Raw genomic sequence first — 16836 nt, forward strand, 5'->3', positions numbered from 1 at the left:
TCTGTGAACACAATTTTGCTCAGCTACTTTTAACATCGCAAGCAATGCTTTCAATAATGGATCATAATTATCCACGTTAACTACAGTGTACTTGTATCCTGCCCAGGTGCAATAACCTCTTGCCCGACTGGGCTAGCCTGCGAGCAAGCTCTCTTGGGGGAAGGGGGGAGTGGGACCGCCCCCACCCCTAAGAGAGCTTGCTGGCAGGCTAGACTGGGCCTTATTGATGCCTGTAATTGTTTCACAGACCAACTATCAACAGATAGTTGGAAGACCTTTTTACATTCCTTCATGAATCACATTCTCAGGTCTGATTTTTACATAGCTAACTGGAACTGACCTTCATCCTCGCTTCCTTCTCTCTTTCTTTTTCTCGTTTTTTCACTTTCCTTTCTTCCCGTGCTATGGAGAATATTCAACTTTTCCATTTCAGTGCTCATGTGTTCGCTGATGTCACCTGAGGATCAAAATTCAACACAACTTGGTAAATATTTTGTACAATATCCTTTCCAGCCACAAGTATGAACTGTAATTTGATCAGATTTTTAAAATAAATATAAAAACACAGACCACACACATTTGTATCGTTTATTGGCAAGACGAAGCTGATAAGATACACTGTATAGGAATACTCTACACAACCATACACTGCACATGCTGTTAATTCCATTTTAACAAAACCATAGCCTGTTCATTTGGAGAGAGGGAGGGAGAGGGTGGAGCTACTCTTTCTCCTCGTTAACACCAAGACTATACACAAGTAAATAAATTATGTGCTTAAAAGGTGGCAAAATTTCCTGAATTATTGCTTTGGATGCATGCGCTGACAAAAAAAAAACACATTTCTTCAAGTAGCCACCCATGGATAGATGAGGCAGCAACTCTGAGCTTTGGTCACAAAATTCAAGTGACCAGATTTCTTGTGCCTTTTTCTGCAATTTTAGTTGTTGTAGCACCGGTGCACACTGGTAGCACAATTATAATTCAGTCCAATCAGACTTGCACTCCACCAAATAAAATGAGATGAGCAAACATTTGAGACAGTCTGTAATAATGCCACGTTAGAGTTCCAGTGCAAGTGGACATGATGTTTTGTTATCTGACTAAAAGATGTTGAGCAACCCAAGCAGTATAGTCACTGCCACTGTTGGTAGCCTCACCTATTTTGTTCAGTGACTTTAAAGTTGGACAAGACATTGACTTTTAACTTTTAGTGTCCCCTCTGGTTTTTCCTTCGGTAAAGAGTGAGGGTCTTGACCAATTAAACTCATCAACAATAGATGAGTTTGGGAGCTGCTGCCTAGAATGTTGGTGGAGCCAGACAGCCATCAGGTATGGGGAAGGAGGTTGCCTAAATTACATTTAGCCACATGAAAAATTCACTCTTTCCTCTGGGTCAAAACCATCAAATGTTCATGAAATAAATAATAACCAAATATATAATAAAACATAGCAAGACGTTTCGACGTTTCCAACATTTCATAAACAAGACAATCCCATTTTCACAAAATGGGATTGTCTTGTTTATGAAATGTTGTACATAAGAACATTAAGACCCAATTTAAACACCCAGACCGACTCCATTAGAGCCAAACTCTTTGTTTAACTTTCAATTTATTCATCTCATCACTATAATTATATACTCGATTTCATTATTTTACTTTCACTTGATAATGACGTTCTGGAAACATCGAAACGTCGTGCTATGTTTTACAATATTTTATCGCAGATTTTTATTGTCAAATGTTTCACCAAATCCTTACTTATTTGAAATATAATAATAATAATAATAATAATAATAATAATAATAATAATAATAATAATAATAATAATTACATGAACATTATTAGGGATAACAGGCAAGAAGAGCTAAAAAAGAATATTTTTAAGGCCAGACTCAATTGATCATGTCCATCAGCCAGCTTTTCCAGTGACGACAATTACCTTGGCTATAGTGCGGCCATCCTTGGAAAACACGAGGATCGTTAAGAATGTTTGCCACAACAGAGGCTGCCATGGTACTTGCAAAAGCCATCCAGTCACCACTTGAAGGCTGAGTTGGATCTCCAAAACTGGCCACACCTTTTACTATCACCCACTCTACCTTGTCATCATAGGCTGCTGCATAAAGACCTGAAATAGGAAGAAAGATTGTTACAATACACTATTATTGACACTTTAAAAACATTCATGATTCGAGGCAAGTGGTAGGCATATACTGTAATTAGGCATAGTTGGCGGGGGGGGGGGGGGGGGGTGGGGGTTGGTGACCAGTGTGAGAACATTCTGGCAATATTCTCATGCCACCCCTCCCCCACCTATGTCATGCTTCATGACTACTGGATACTTTGAAATCACATAATTTGTAGTCAACAAATTGGGTTTGAAAATCTGGCTGGCACTTATAAAATAAAGCCTGCGAACACAGACATATTTCCGGCTGTCGCTTCTCTCCGCTGAAAAAAATACTGTCTGTGAACCCAAGTGGCAAAACGATTTCCGTGACGTAGAAATTCTAAGCCAATCACAATTAACCTCATAAAATCACAGAACCAACACACGTGATTCCTGCGCCGTACGTGTACACGTACTAGTGGAAACACATAAATAAGCACCAGGAGGATTCAATCAAGTATGTTGTAGAAAAGGAAAAGGCTATTTTTGTCAATTTGCAGATGGCGTTTGGCAAGTTGTTGATTTAATTACCAAGTGTTGCCGGTTAACCTCCTTTTTCAGCTGCAATTTAGCGCCGAACACAGCAACGCAATAAATTTCTTTTCTCTCCTTGGTCTCTTGTGTTGCTTTGCAGTTTACAAGGCAAGATTGTTCGTGATCGAAGGTTCAAATCCATTTGTGAAGTCAAAACATTGTTACCGGGCATCCCGTGTCTAAAAACGGGTCGATTTCTGTTTTTTTTTTTTTTCTTCCTCGTAGCCACAAATCTGTACATTAATTTATTTATTAAACTCTCCCCTCTCCTACTCGGGATGTATTGTTCTGATTGTCTTCAACAAAAGCAGGCCAATCAAAATCCATTCTTGTTGCTTATGTATTGAGGGAGGAGACCCACTCACCCCTACCAGTGTGACGTCAAAGCATCATTTGATTTATTCATTATTCTTGGATTAAATTTGTGGCGCCATATTGTTAACATGTTGTAGACTTAAGTGTGCCGTTTTCAAACAAAATTTCACCATTTTGAAAAGGTAAATTGAAAGAATAACCTCTAAGAAGCACTCGACATTTAAAACGGTGGAAATTGGAGAGTTCCTGGCGAAGGAATCGTGCTTTGTTTGACAGTCTTAGACCACGATGGGAGACTAAAAAGAGGTCATTGAGAGGCTTACGTTATCGTAATGGAATTTCCGGTGAAACCCTGAGTAGCGTAACACAAGGGAAACAACGTAACGCGGTCGTCGTGACTCAAACTATTCCATTAGCAAGGATAGCTTTATAAATCTGCGAAGCATACAGTTGGAATAAATGCATCTCGCGTAAATGCCAGTATAGGCATCTTGTTGTGTCTCAATCTCGTACCCAGAGTCCTCAGGCTTTTTGGTCAGCGGGGCGGCGCCAGGAGAGACTCTGGGATAATGGAATTTCTTATCCCAGAAAACGTGGGATTCCGGTCTTAGTGCGCATGCTTAAGATTAAAACGGAAGTCAAATGCCCGAAAATGGCAGCCGTGTTATTGTTATTGAGCCTGAAGGTTTTATCGGGCCTTGAAAGTGTTCGAGAAAGCCAAAATTGATTCTTACACGCGATTTAAAGGAACTGGAATTTTTTCCCGTAAGAGCGGATCAAAGCAACTGGATTTTTTTTCATGTAAGAGCGAGCGAAAGGTGGACTTGATTCGACGTTGCTACAACAGACAAGTAACATATTTCTTTATTACTGTTTATACTTACAAATAAAAAGGAACCATCACTTCTCCTCTCACAGAACTGAGCTGCTGACCGTGTATTGAATTTATGTTTAAATTACCTTCTCCCCTTCCCATAACACTTTACGTCCAAATGGGATTCAATGAACACGTACATGTTACCATTTGACAATAATTTAAATCGCCTCTTAAGGACGGTGCCTACTATTGTTACTGCGCATACGTTCTGCGCATCTCGAGATACTCGCGTTTCCTATGGGTGCTGCCTACTAATACAGGGATAATTTTGCGCGGTTTAAAACTATACGGAGAAAGCAGAACTTAGCAAATGCTTTTGGTATCTCAAAAGAAAATTAGGGGTAACCATGCATTTTTCAGAGATAATTAAACTTGAATTTAGGAAAAAATCCCATACATTGCTTTATATTTTGGCGCTTTTTAGAGATATTATTGCTTAATTATCTGTGAAAAATGCGTGGTTACCCCCAATTTTCTTTTTGGATTCCAAGAGGCCTTGCTAAGATCTGTTTTTCCCGCATAGTCATAAGCCGCACAAAAATACTTCGGTATTAGTAGGCACCGTCCTTAACATTAGTAATATTTACTGTTGTAAATTAAGTTTTTTTTTTGTCTCAAAAATTGTTAATTTTATTAGACTGAATTGTGTGCACGCTTTTCTTAAAGTGAATTTAAGAATGTCATATGTGTTCGAATGCAAGCTAGTACAATTTCAACATCAGCATATTTAATACATGCCATGAATTCAAGAGCAGCTGTGAATTTTTTTTTTCTGAATAAACATTCCTTTTGCTTAGCTTTTGGCAAAACTGATAGGGAGTGCTCACATCTTGCATGCTTCTAGTGCTGTAGAGTTGCTTCCAGGTATACTAATAATACATCTAGAAATAAAGTGAAGTAGTATAACAGAGATTGGATAATTGTGCCAACAGGCTTTGAAAATAAGGATAGTGAGTTGTGTTGAGGTTTAATTTGTCAACTATTCTGCCTTTCCACAGAGTAATTATATGAGAACTGTATGGAGAGTGGTAATCATGCCACCTCTCATCAGTAAATTGGTTATAATGTGATTGTTGAGAGACTGTTGATAACCTGACTATAATATTTCATTTAGTCAGTAAATTTCTATACCGTGCATATAATCTCCTTAGTCTGTTAATTCTTGTATACATGTAAATGTAATCAAGGTGAAATAATTTAAAACTATCTTATGTGAGTTCTCTTGTAATTTTGGGTGCAGTGTAGGAAGCACAGGGAAGGGGTCAAAAGATTGGGGAAATTGTGTTTATAAATTGAAATAATTTTGGTGGGGCCTGACCTCCTCTGGTTGTGGAGTGCACACTTTAACTAAGAGCTGTCGAGTCGGATAGCTCAGATACTGACACACATTACCTGATGTATTCTGATTGATTAGGGCACATTACTGGTAAATTGATAATTTCTGAAGGATTTGCCATTTCTTTTGAGTACTGGATGGTGATGTGATTTGGTATCACACGTTTAATTGACTTCAGGCAAGGGAAGTATTATACTCAACCAACAGTCTGCTGAATTGTATAATATAATCTCTTCTCTGATCTTGCAGCTCTTGCTTTGACGACAAATGATTACTATTGTCAAACTCCCCAATATCCTGAATGATTGGCACAGTGTTGTGAGACCTTTGCTGAACTGTGTAAATTATCCAGCGCTTGTGGGAATTTGTGGTCCCTTGACAATAATGTTAGCTAAGAACTAAAACTGAAAATTGTCAAATGTGACTCTTATTTCAAGCCCTTCCTGGGCTCTGATTGTCTATTAGGCCACAATCTAAGTCATCCAGCATATTGCATAAATTATGTTTGTGGGACTGAACCAACCCTAATCAGCTGCATTGATCAAAGGTCTAGAACAATAGAAATACACATTCAAAATAATAATTCAAAGTCATATAAATTTGTCATACCATCAGTTACAAAACTATATTTAAAAAGATGTTTCAAATTTCTTTTTAGCTGGTTAGCAGAATAAACAATAAGGCTAGTGATGTTTCTTTAACCCATAACATAGATTGAATAGTATTCTTTTTGTTTTGTTTTTTTTGGGGGGGGGGGAGGGTCTAACAAGTATTGACTGTAAAACTTCATGTTTCATCTATAATCACTCTATAATTAACAGTTTTGTTAACACATTATACTTAAAAATTCTACATACTTGATGAGATAATGGTTACACAATGGTTACCCCTTAAGGGGGAAGGGAGTAAAGGACCCATTGGAATCCTTGGAATGTTCAACATATATATTTTATAGACTTGTCATTCTTTAGTAAATATTGAAGGCAGTTTTTTTGCAAGCTAGTATTGTAGTGTCTGAAAGTTTTTCTTTTGTTTGATTATCAGTGCAAAATAACGGATTCACTGAGAAGTATAATTTTTATGCTTAAACCTGCTGGCTACCACAAATTTCTTGCTGATATTTACTAGCAATAATAACTACATGAATGAATATTACATGAAGAAATGATAGATGGGGTTGTTTTCACCAAATTATTCAGTAAAATCCATCCACTGCCAAAATAATTATGTCAGTAAATTTGCCAATTACAAGTGGAGTGTTTGATAAGGATATAAGTATGATGAAAGTGGTCACTTTCTGCACAAGGCTGTGCAAGCATTATCTGCAGGTCATATGCTACACAAACTTGGGGTACTTGGCTTCCATGTTTATGTACAACGGGTACACTTGAAGTAGAATGAAATCGAGCAGGGGCCTTCTCTTGTATCTCCTCAATATAATAGCGTCCCAATTGAACCCTTCAAGGGAAGACTTGGTGTTCTTCCTCATAACATATAGCACAGAAAGTCACACCACCGCTCATCAATTTTTTTCCAACAACTGGTACTTTAGGCATGATTGCACACTTGTCTACAAGGGAACCCACAGTTTCCTTGTCTCATACTTCTTCAATGGAGTATTTGCATGTTTTGTTAGATGAAGGGAAAATAATATTTTAAAAAAGTTAGACTGTTTTTACTTACATATTAATGAACAGTACATTAACAGAGTACAATTAAACTATCATTACCTTCAAATTTTTGCCATCTTTATTTTAAACTCAGTGTACATTATTTGTTTAGTTATAAAAAAAACTCCAAGCAATATATTATGCAATAACTTTTGTATATTGGATTGAGGAGGCTTAATATTCATAAGCCTCATGGTATCTTTTATTGAGCCTGATCCTCTCCACTACTTGAGTTTTTTTTTTTATTTGTTTGTCTGTGTACGTGTGGGAAATAAATAAATGTAAAGATTTTAAGGTACTTCTGCATTTCGAAGTCCAGCTTTAGGCTTCAGTTCGATTCAGTATTATCTACACCTGTTTTTTGACTGGTCAAGTTGGGTCGCTCTTCACTGTCACAGTGTTTTGACTTTCTTGCAGAGAAGATGGTTGTAAGTAACAGTCAACAAGTCTTTATTCTCAACTGCCCCTATACTGTAAAAGTAAACTTCAAATCTGTATGTACTATTACATTTGAGATTAAACTTTCAGCTGAAGATAACCTAAAACCACGGCCTTATACACTTTTTAGGACAAATAATTAATTGTTCTTATTTTGCATGGAATATGGAACAGTGGGAAAAAAATCTGACAAAATTTCTCAAAACAGAATCTCTCAAAATTTAAGAAAAATGTTCAACACACCATTACCTCCGCCTAAAAGGGGGGATTTTTTCTAATTTTTTTTCTTTGGCAAGCTGGCCATGGGCCGTGACTGAAAAAAGTGAAACTTTTGCTCTCGTGTGTGGCGTTTGATCATCGTGGAGATGTCTTCAGAGTTTCCCTTGTGGCAAAACCGAAAGGGAATTAATCGAAACGGCAATCTGAGATGGACTCCACTTCACAACAGATCAGTCATCTCCAAATTTTTATCCACAACAAGGTTTATAGATGTTAAAGAACTTCTCTATTTTTCCATGATAACCTTCACTAGTAAATAACATGTTCGAATTATTCAGAACGTTGACGACACCAATGTCCTCTCTATTACGTTTAATGTTTCCATACTTGCGAACGGCTTCACCAATTCGTTCTCTTACCGCTTTTTCTCCCAAACTGACTGATATAATGATATTTTCCAAAAATAATTTTTTACAACAGCGACAGTAATCACTTTAAGCTGTTTGCATTTTGCCGTGTTTTACCGTCGTATGACAGTAGTGGCAAACTTCCTACGATAAAACGGCTGATGTTTAGCCGGCTAGAAATTGTTTCACTGGCATAATTCAAAACCCGTCTTTGAATTGGAGTGTTTCTAATTTTTGGTGTGAAAAAAATAAAAAAAAATAACCGTGACACACACGTAAAAATTACAAAACTCCGAGTTTGACATTTCAAATCTCCCTCCAAAACAAGGAAAGTTGGTAGGGGGGTTTCCGGTTTGGTTAACTTCCGCAAATGACCAACGGACTTCCTGTCGGTCTTCCATTGTTATGCAGACGACCAATCAAAAATATTATATTTTTCCATTATCCCAGAGTCTCTCCTGGCGCCGTCCCGCTGACCAAAAAGCCTGAGGACTCTGGGTACGAGATTGGTTGTGTCTTCGATCGTGCCCTGCACGTACGATTAAAGAGGTGCCTGCATTACTACAGACAGCAGTTTCCTTTCCCACTCCGTATAGTGTCACCGAAAAGTCTTCTCATTTCTTGTGCCCAGTTTTTCGCAACATTAATCTAAGAACGCCTGGTAGTTATGGTACGTTACGTTTACTCATGGCAGTGACGAAATTTGAAGATAAATTTGCATTTATGGAAAGTAAACAGCCCCAGTAGCCAAGATAAGTTTCAAATATGTTGTACCGACATGTATTTGGTAGGACTTTTAACGAATTTCGCGGTATTACGCGTTTTTTTGTGTATTTTGCGGGATTCCGCGGATATACCTGAATGTCGCGGCTCCGCGACTGCGCGAAATATCAGAAGTCCTGTCTAGCTGATTACTGAGAGCCGTTAGGATTAGTTTTTATTATGCCATTGTGTATGCTAGCTCTGTGGCATTTGTCTGTTGCGTGGACCACTCGAGTTTCATTCTATCACGCAATCTGATTGGCCAACGAGAAAACAAAAGCCACTACCTCACCGAAATCGTTTTGCCGCTCGGGTTCACATACATTACGTTTTGGCGGAGAGAAGCGACAGCCAGAAATATGTCTGTGTTCGCAGGCTAATAAAATATTGCATTATAACTGTTCTTTTTTTTTTGCATCTAACTCTGACTATTGTAACATCTTAATTAAAGTGCCCATAACGGAATTTTTTTCACTTTCTCATCTGAATCTAAACATCACCCTATGAACTTAGATGAAAAAATTTTTCGATTTGCATTCAACACGAATTTTTAATGAATTTTATAAGACGTTCAAATTTGCCACCATTTTGGCCCGCCATCCACATTAGTCTTCTCTCGGTTTAGCAAGAGCTGTGACGTAGATTCAGGAACACGTGACTTCAGCCTTTCTCTGAATCTCACTGAAAACAAGTCGCGGTATTTCCACAGGTATCCCAAGCTGTATGAGCGTTAAAATGAAGACCTTTGTTTTGACCTTTGTAATTTGAGTGTCACGATGATCTGAGTGTTACGCAATGGCGTAAATTACAAGGGTTTGTATGGGAATTTACGAACGTGTTTTGGAATCGAAAATAAATGGCATGAATTGAAAAAAAAATGGCTTACCTTGTCTCCTCGGTATCTTGCCAGTGTTTTTGTGCTGTATTTTGGCCATTTCAGCGCGATTTAGTGGGTTTTAGGTTTGCTGATTTCCTCTATATATAGATAAGGTAGATAAACTGCAGCAAGAATTCAACGAGCTCAAACAAATATTAATTATTGTACACACAAATTGTGTTGCAGAATTCTGCAAACAATAAAAATGTTGAAAAGTATAAGAGTGTTATCTCTGAAAACCTAACCACCACAACGGCGGTTCAAAATAAAAAAGGGCACAAAACAAATAACAAGCGCAAAGAGCGCAGAAAAAAATTGACTATAAAACGGATTGAGACACGAAGAGAAAAACACGAGAAATTCATGAAGAATTTTTCAAACCAACAACTTAGCTACAGCCTGTTAGCGTTATTTCTAAAGGGCTCAAATTTGTCCCGACACCGGTGACAGACGCAAATTACATTAGACGCCAACTCTTGTTAGACTTCGAACATTTCGCAAGACGTATGCGCCTAAAAGATACAATGTATTACGTAAACTTTATAGGAAAGACCAAGGTCTCTCAAGATACTATCTTAGTATCAATGGATGCAACAAGCTTGTATACAAATATACCTCAGGAGGAGGGAATTACAACAGTATGCAAAGCATACAAGGCATTCCACAGCAATAAACCTCCACATGGTACCGTTACACTACCTCAAAGAAATACTTAAACTTATTCTTCAGGAAAATTCATTCCAATTTGTTGGAAACAATTACAGTATCTTCAGACCCATGGAACTGCAATGGGTACAAAAATGGCCATTGCGTTTCAGTTTGCAAACATATGGCCGATATTGAAACAAAAGTGATAAGTCAAAGCAAAACAAAACCAATAGAATGGAAACGTTTTATTGAAGACATTTTCTCACTGTGGGACAGTGACAAAAAGGAAATTAACCTGTTCATTGAACAAGCTAACAACTTCCATCCTACAATTAAATTTACAACCGAATTAAATTTCAGAGAACGAGACAAGCTATTATTATCACAGTTCAACACGTGTCCTTCCTGTAGTTCCGTGAGAACAATGTCGCTAGTCAGTGCTTCCCAATTGCCTTCGAGTTCCTTGCAGCAGTAGCACTCGCTGATATTTGCTAGCAGATCAAGGCTACAGTTACCACAAGTACACCTACATGGAAAATAATTCGTTCGAATGTACATGTATGTGAGTACTTGGCCATAGTTTTGACAGATGATAATGAAGAGCGCGTATGCAAAATGCAAGGTGAGAACTTTACCATCCACTAACACGCACTCTATTCTCCAAGCGTTTCGTTAAATCTTCCTCGAGTCGTCGCTTCTCCTCTTGTTCCTTGCGATATCTTTTTAGCCATTCTTCGTCTGCTATCGTCTCGTCCGCGTACGGTTCGAGTGTATCATCATCTTCACACGTATTACTTGTTTCGTGGAAGCCATCTATCGCCTCGACTTCGACGCTTTCAAATTCGTCCTAACTGCTTTCTTCAGCGGTTTGCTCACTTTCCGTGTCAGATAAGCTTTCTGCCATGGAATATACTTATTTGGAGCTAATTTTTTCCTTCCTACCAATGAAGCTGACGATTTTCTTTCTGCCGCGAACGGACTTTACTGAAGGTCAAGTGAGTGCATAGACACGAGAGTTCCTGAATCTACATCATGGGGCCCTATTGTGAGCCCGTTGACTTTCTTATCAGCGGGACAGATTGACCGCAATAAAATAGGATTTCAAAGATTTGTAAAATTCATAAAAACTTTGTGTTTTATGCAAATCAAAAATTTTTTTCGCGGAAGTTCTTCGGGTGATGTTTAGATTCAGATAAGAAAATAAAAAAAATTCCGTTATGGGCACTTTAAGTGTAATATGAATTATTACTCAACAAAGGAAAGGTTGGAGCTAGCCAATAGGTGATAGCTGCGAATTGTACAGTATTAAGAAGAAGGAGTAAGTAGATGCATCTAAGCACAGTATAGACCATCTAAGATACACTCTAAGCATTTTTAAGGATGGTGCCTACTAATACAAAAGTATATGACTATGCGGGAAAAGCAGATTTTAATACAGGCTACTGGAATCCAGAAAGAAAATTGGGGGTAGCGAGGCATTCTTTAGAGAAAATTAAGCAACACTGAATTATTCTAAAAAGCAAACAAAACAAAAACAAGAAAAAGATACAAAGCAATATATGGTGTTTTTTTTTTTCAAAATTGAAGCTTTATTACATGTATCTCTGAAAAAATGCATGGCTAACCCCAACTTTCTTTTTAAATACCATTTATTGGCAAAATCACTTGCTAAGTTCTGCTTTCTCCACACAGTTTTAAACCACGCAGAAATATCTCTGTATTAGTAGGCACCACCCATAGGAAATCCGAGTATCTCAAGATGCACAGAACATAGATGTATGTGCTGTAACAAAAGTAAGTAACGTCTTTCAGTTTACTGTTGCTTCTAAAGACCTTTACTTTGTACAAGTAATACACAAATTGATGGACAAAGGATGCAAAAAAAGTTTTTAAAACACTTACCTTCACCCTCTGATTCAATAGCAATAGCTTCAGGATATTGCTGAACAACATCCTCATGCCTCCAACCAGACCTGGCTGCCAGTCGCTGGCTCAGAATATCACCATCACGGTGCACTCTCACTTCTCACTCATCTGGGTTTTCCAAAGGAGCAACCCAGCCATCGACAATATACCCGATAATCTGACCAATATTTCTGCTCACAGGTGTTTTGAAGCCAGAAGGTGTTGTTAGCTTGGAAGATACAATAACATCTCCTAGTTTGGCTTTATCAGGCCTTAAGCCACTGCAGGTACCCACTGAAAATACAGCCTTGGGACGCAGGACCTTGACTGCATTCTTTACAGCTGTTGAAGAACCACCTGGCACTGCAGACCCTTTGGAGCATCTTATTAATGCAATCTTCAGCTTCTCCTGGTCACCGCTTCCAGTTGACCCAAAGTACACATAACCAATCTCTTTGTGGCAACTCCTGAAAGGTTTATCAAGGTAATGGAAACAGCTTAAGAACTCACAGTCCTCCACTGTCAGTAGCAGAATATCAATCGGTAGTTGAGCATCACTCCATTTTTCACTGGTATTTGGAAGCTCGCTTGTCTTTGGAATCTTAATACTGAGTTGCGGAGGGCTGTCTTCAGACTGCAGTAAAGAGCTTTTCTTCCCCTTAGTTTTGGCTCCTAATGGAGAACAAGCAAAAAAATAGACAAAATGAAAATATACATTAATTTTAGTTTGTTCAGTTAATTTCACTGTACAGAAAGTAAAATTTCATTCAAAAATTATTAACAAAAATACTATATACAATATTTCAGTTTTAATTAAAAGGGATTTGCTGAAGCAGAGACATGCAAAAATTACAGAGAGATTTAGGGCTCGACGTTTCGGAGTCATCTTGACTCCATTATCCGCATTCACAAACTGATTTTTTTCTCTTGATAATGGAGTCAAGATGACTCCGAAATGTCGAGCCCTAAATCTCTCTGTAATTTTTGAATATTTCAGTTGAACAAAAATAAAGTTTTAGTAGACGTCATGTATACCTCAGGCATTTAATCTCCCACATGATCTTAGCAATTATGTAAGTTTGTTCTCTGTGTTTTGGCAGGAAATCAGTAAGATCATGAGATTACATGAATGTTATTAGTTTCGGATAAATTATATGGCTTTTCATATTCATGAATTGTCCACTTTATCAACAGTTGATAGCCAATATTAATTAAGACAGCTCCATATACACTGTAGGAATATCATTTACTTAAAGCATGTAATACGGTATGAAAACCCATTTTTCCTTCTACACTGTACCAATTCATTAAAGTCCTCCAAAATGTAATATTCAAGAACAAAACTATGTTCCTCCAACCTTCACTGCATGTCATAAACACTAATACAGTCGAACCACCCTTTGCGACCACCTCTCATTAGCGACCACTTTTCCAAAATACCAAAAGTTTTTAAGTCAAATCACTATATAGACTGAACCTCTCGTAGGTGACCACCTATTGTAAGCGACCACCTCTCATAAGCGACCACTTTTAGAGATGATCGTTTTAACCTCCCGTAGGCGACCATTTGACACACACAATCTACTGTATCCCTCACGGGGGAAATTGAAAAATGTGTTGTGTAACATATTGGCCCATCATTACAGCGGATGCCGTAAATCTCACAGTCGGAACTACCAGAAGTGTCTCCTGATATAGCTTAGTGTTGAAACAATTGAAGAGCTGAGAGCATAACCGACTTATGTCGAATTTTAGCCCAGTTTTCGATTTCGCTCGCATTTGTCCCAATTTTTGCTCTCGATCTCCCTGGTTTTGAAAACATTTTGTGGTTTTACAATCGTGTACAAAACTCCTTGAGAAAACCAAACACCAACAGCGCAAAAACCACTTGCTTACTATTTCTCTCTTGTTAATTCTACCACAGAACTTTACTTCTCTCTCCCACTCCCTCCCCCTATGCAATGACAACCGAAAACAGATGTAGAAACCACTCACTCACTGTTTCTCTCTTCTTAATTCTACCACAGTTATTTCTCCGTCCCCCCCTCCCCCTTATGCAATGTTGATTTGGAAGGTGATGCTTGCCAGGAGACTGTTCGTGACCCAGAAAACAACATTGAGTTGGGGGGGGGGGGGGAGGGGAATGTGGTGGTTTCCTTGTTTACTAGTGAACGTGCTTGGAAGGTTATTGTTGTTAGAGATGTTGTCCACAGTAAAGAAGACTCGGACCGCGCGTTCTTGTTGTAAGGTAACCGTGCGTATTTGGGAAGTGGAAACATTGGAATGTAAGTTACGGTTTTCGGTCAGCCAAGTCCTATGGTGCATATTTTCGCTTTGTGCATTAACGAAGTCAAGAAAGTTACTCTTTTTAGCCGTAGGTTAAGTGTGGCGCAAATAGCTTTCGCGTGATTTCAAAAAAGTAGCTAGTTCCAATTTTGTGTTTTCCTTTCGGGGCGATAAAACCAACTTGTAGCATAACAAACTTCAAGCAACACTGTCACATTATTTCATTAACATGGTTGTAACTTTTCACTTAACCGTAAGGGAAAATAGCTGCATTTCATACAAAGACCGGTCTCTTGAAAGCCAGTAAGGCCGTAAGTCACGCAGTGCGTGACATAGAACTTGTTTTCTTTCAATGCGTAACAGTTCTCGCCCTCAGTTCTCGCTTATTCAAATCGTGTTGCAGGAAAGGAAATGGCTTGTTTCGAGATAAACTTTTCTCTCAATGAAAAACCGATTTGTTGCCCTTCTATTCTACCCCTTTTGATCACAGCAAAAGTGCGTCTTAGTAATTTGGCAACAGTTCTCGCCCATGTCGCAATAAAGAAACTAATTGAATTTTGAATTATTTTTACGTAATGGGGTGAGAACTGTTGGAAAATAGATTTCCTCTGTGAAACACCTTTAGGAAAGCATTTCAACATGGCGATCTAATGATAAACAAAGCATTTACACGCTGCCAAAGGTAAAACATTGCCAACGAATATATATAAATGACTTTTTAGTGGTGAGAACTGTGGCCGAGAACTGTGCGGACATTTTGATGACGTATTGTATCTGGGGTGCGTTTCTTACATTCCTGTCACGCACGTAGTAGTTTGTAACAATCAAATGAAAGTGTAACAGAATTCTTTTCGTTTCTCCCGCGAGAAAGACCGCTTTCCTGTGCCGTGGTTCAAAGACAACAAGTTTATATTTAATACAAATATTAATACTCAATGCATTGTCCTTTTGGTCATCCATAGTGACTATAATGTTATCGATTTTTTTTTAGAAGATGGTAACAATTCCCAATGGCATTAATATGAAACACAAATTGGCGGAAAAAATACTGAACAATGTTTTTCAATCGAATTGAAGTTCACATGCAAAAATTCGGACAAATCCGAGCAAACTCGAAAAATGGGCTGAAATTCGACATAAGTCGCTTATGCTCCCAGCCCTTCAATTGATGAAAATACACATGCACTACACTGTACACCAAAATACATGTAAACTTTAATCAGATTGAATCCCTTGTAGGAGAGTCCAGCATGTTGAGAGCTGTCATGCAGTTTGTAATGATTAATAATACTTAATCAGTCAGTGCATTTTTTTTAAAAGCTTAAAAGCTCTTAACTAAACTGACATTCGCAGCCTCTGAGAGCCAAGTGCATAATGAACTCTTCTGCAGCAGTTTATTGTCGGCTCCAAACTTACAGACTCACAAGTGTGGGGTTGCTTTGCAGCCTACAGGCCTGCTGGTGTTTTTAATGCTTGTAACCCGTACATCAGAGGTTTTATAAAAGAGTTCTTTACCTTTTGCTTATGTTCTGTCAGGCCTTAAAAAAATTTAGACAGCGCCACCTGGAGTAATAAAAGAGTCAAGTTTCTTTCACCAGAATTGTCTCAATCGCTGAATTAAGTAATTTCTGAGATACAAATAATAATCACCATAGATCCTAGGATTTTTTGCCTAGAATAATTCTGGACCAGTCTTAATATACTTGTAGCTAAGAAAAGTTATCACTATGGGTTTTGATAAGCAGTTGGCAAAAGGGTTAGGTCTCCGCAGTCACCTTATGTAAATTGCCTGAAATTTAGACTCCCCTGTGGTCTGACCTCTGGTAAGCGACCACCTCCCATAAGCGACCAAATATCCTTGACATTATGGGTGGCCGCTTACGGGAGGTTCAACTGTAACACCTTTTATGTTCTTGCGTTAACACTCCTCGAACACAGGCGACTGTCAATGTGCACTTTTCTCGACTAATTTTGCTCAACCTCATAGTTCTCTCGCCACGCAGGAAAATATCGTTGATTAAATTTATATGTAGTTACCTCTTATGTCTTCCAAGTTGTCGTCATTGCCCTCCATTGTTCTAAAGCCTTCCCCCCTCAATACTCCCACTCTCAGGGTCCATGTAATCAATCTTTAAGCTCTCAGTCTAGGATCATCCAGGTACTCCTTCTCAACACAGCACTTCTCAGATGCCTTGTCAGTAAGCATTGAAAATAAACTTCCAATTATTATTACCTCCATACTTTTAAAAATTGTTGTAGGATTTTAAAACGCTTTCATGCAGCAAAGAGCACTCAAACACAGCCATAACTTGAATTCAATTAACTCTGAGTTGTGAGTTGGAGTAGCGACACTTTTAAGCCTAGAAAATCAAGTGAAGATAATTATT

At 38.2% G+C, this 16836-nt stretch overlaps 1 protein-coding gene and 1 long non-coding RNA gene across 4 annotated transcripts in view; one reads left to right on the forward strand and one right to left on the reverse strand.

Moving 5' to 3' along the window:
* LOC146462467 (uncharacterized) overlaps positions 1–16836 on the reverse strand; it is a 78030-nt gene that overhangs the window by 4450 nt on the left and 56744 nt on the right. The gene's annotated exons all lie outside the window — the stretch shown is intronic.
* Positions 5155–8202, forward strand: LOC146462468 (uncharacterized). Its single transcript, XR_014857129.1, has 2 exons — positions 5155–7202; positions 7240–8202. It is a non-coding gene; the product is annotated as an uncharacterized LOC146462468 (long non-coding RNA).

Source organism: Pavona decussata, unplaced genomic scaffold (assembly GCF_977016875.1).
Source record: "Pavona decussata unplaced genomic scaffold, jaPavDecu1.1 SCAFFOLD_187, whole genome shotgun sequence".
Lineage (NCBI taxonomy): Eukaryota > Metazoa > Cnidaria > Anthozoa > Scleractinia > Agariciidae > Pavona > Pavona decussata.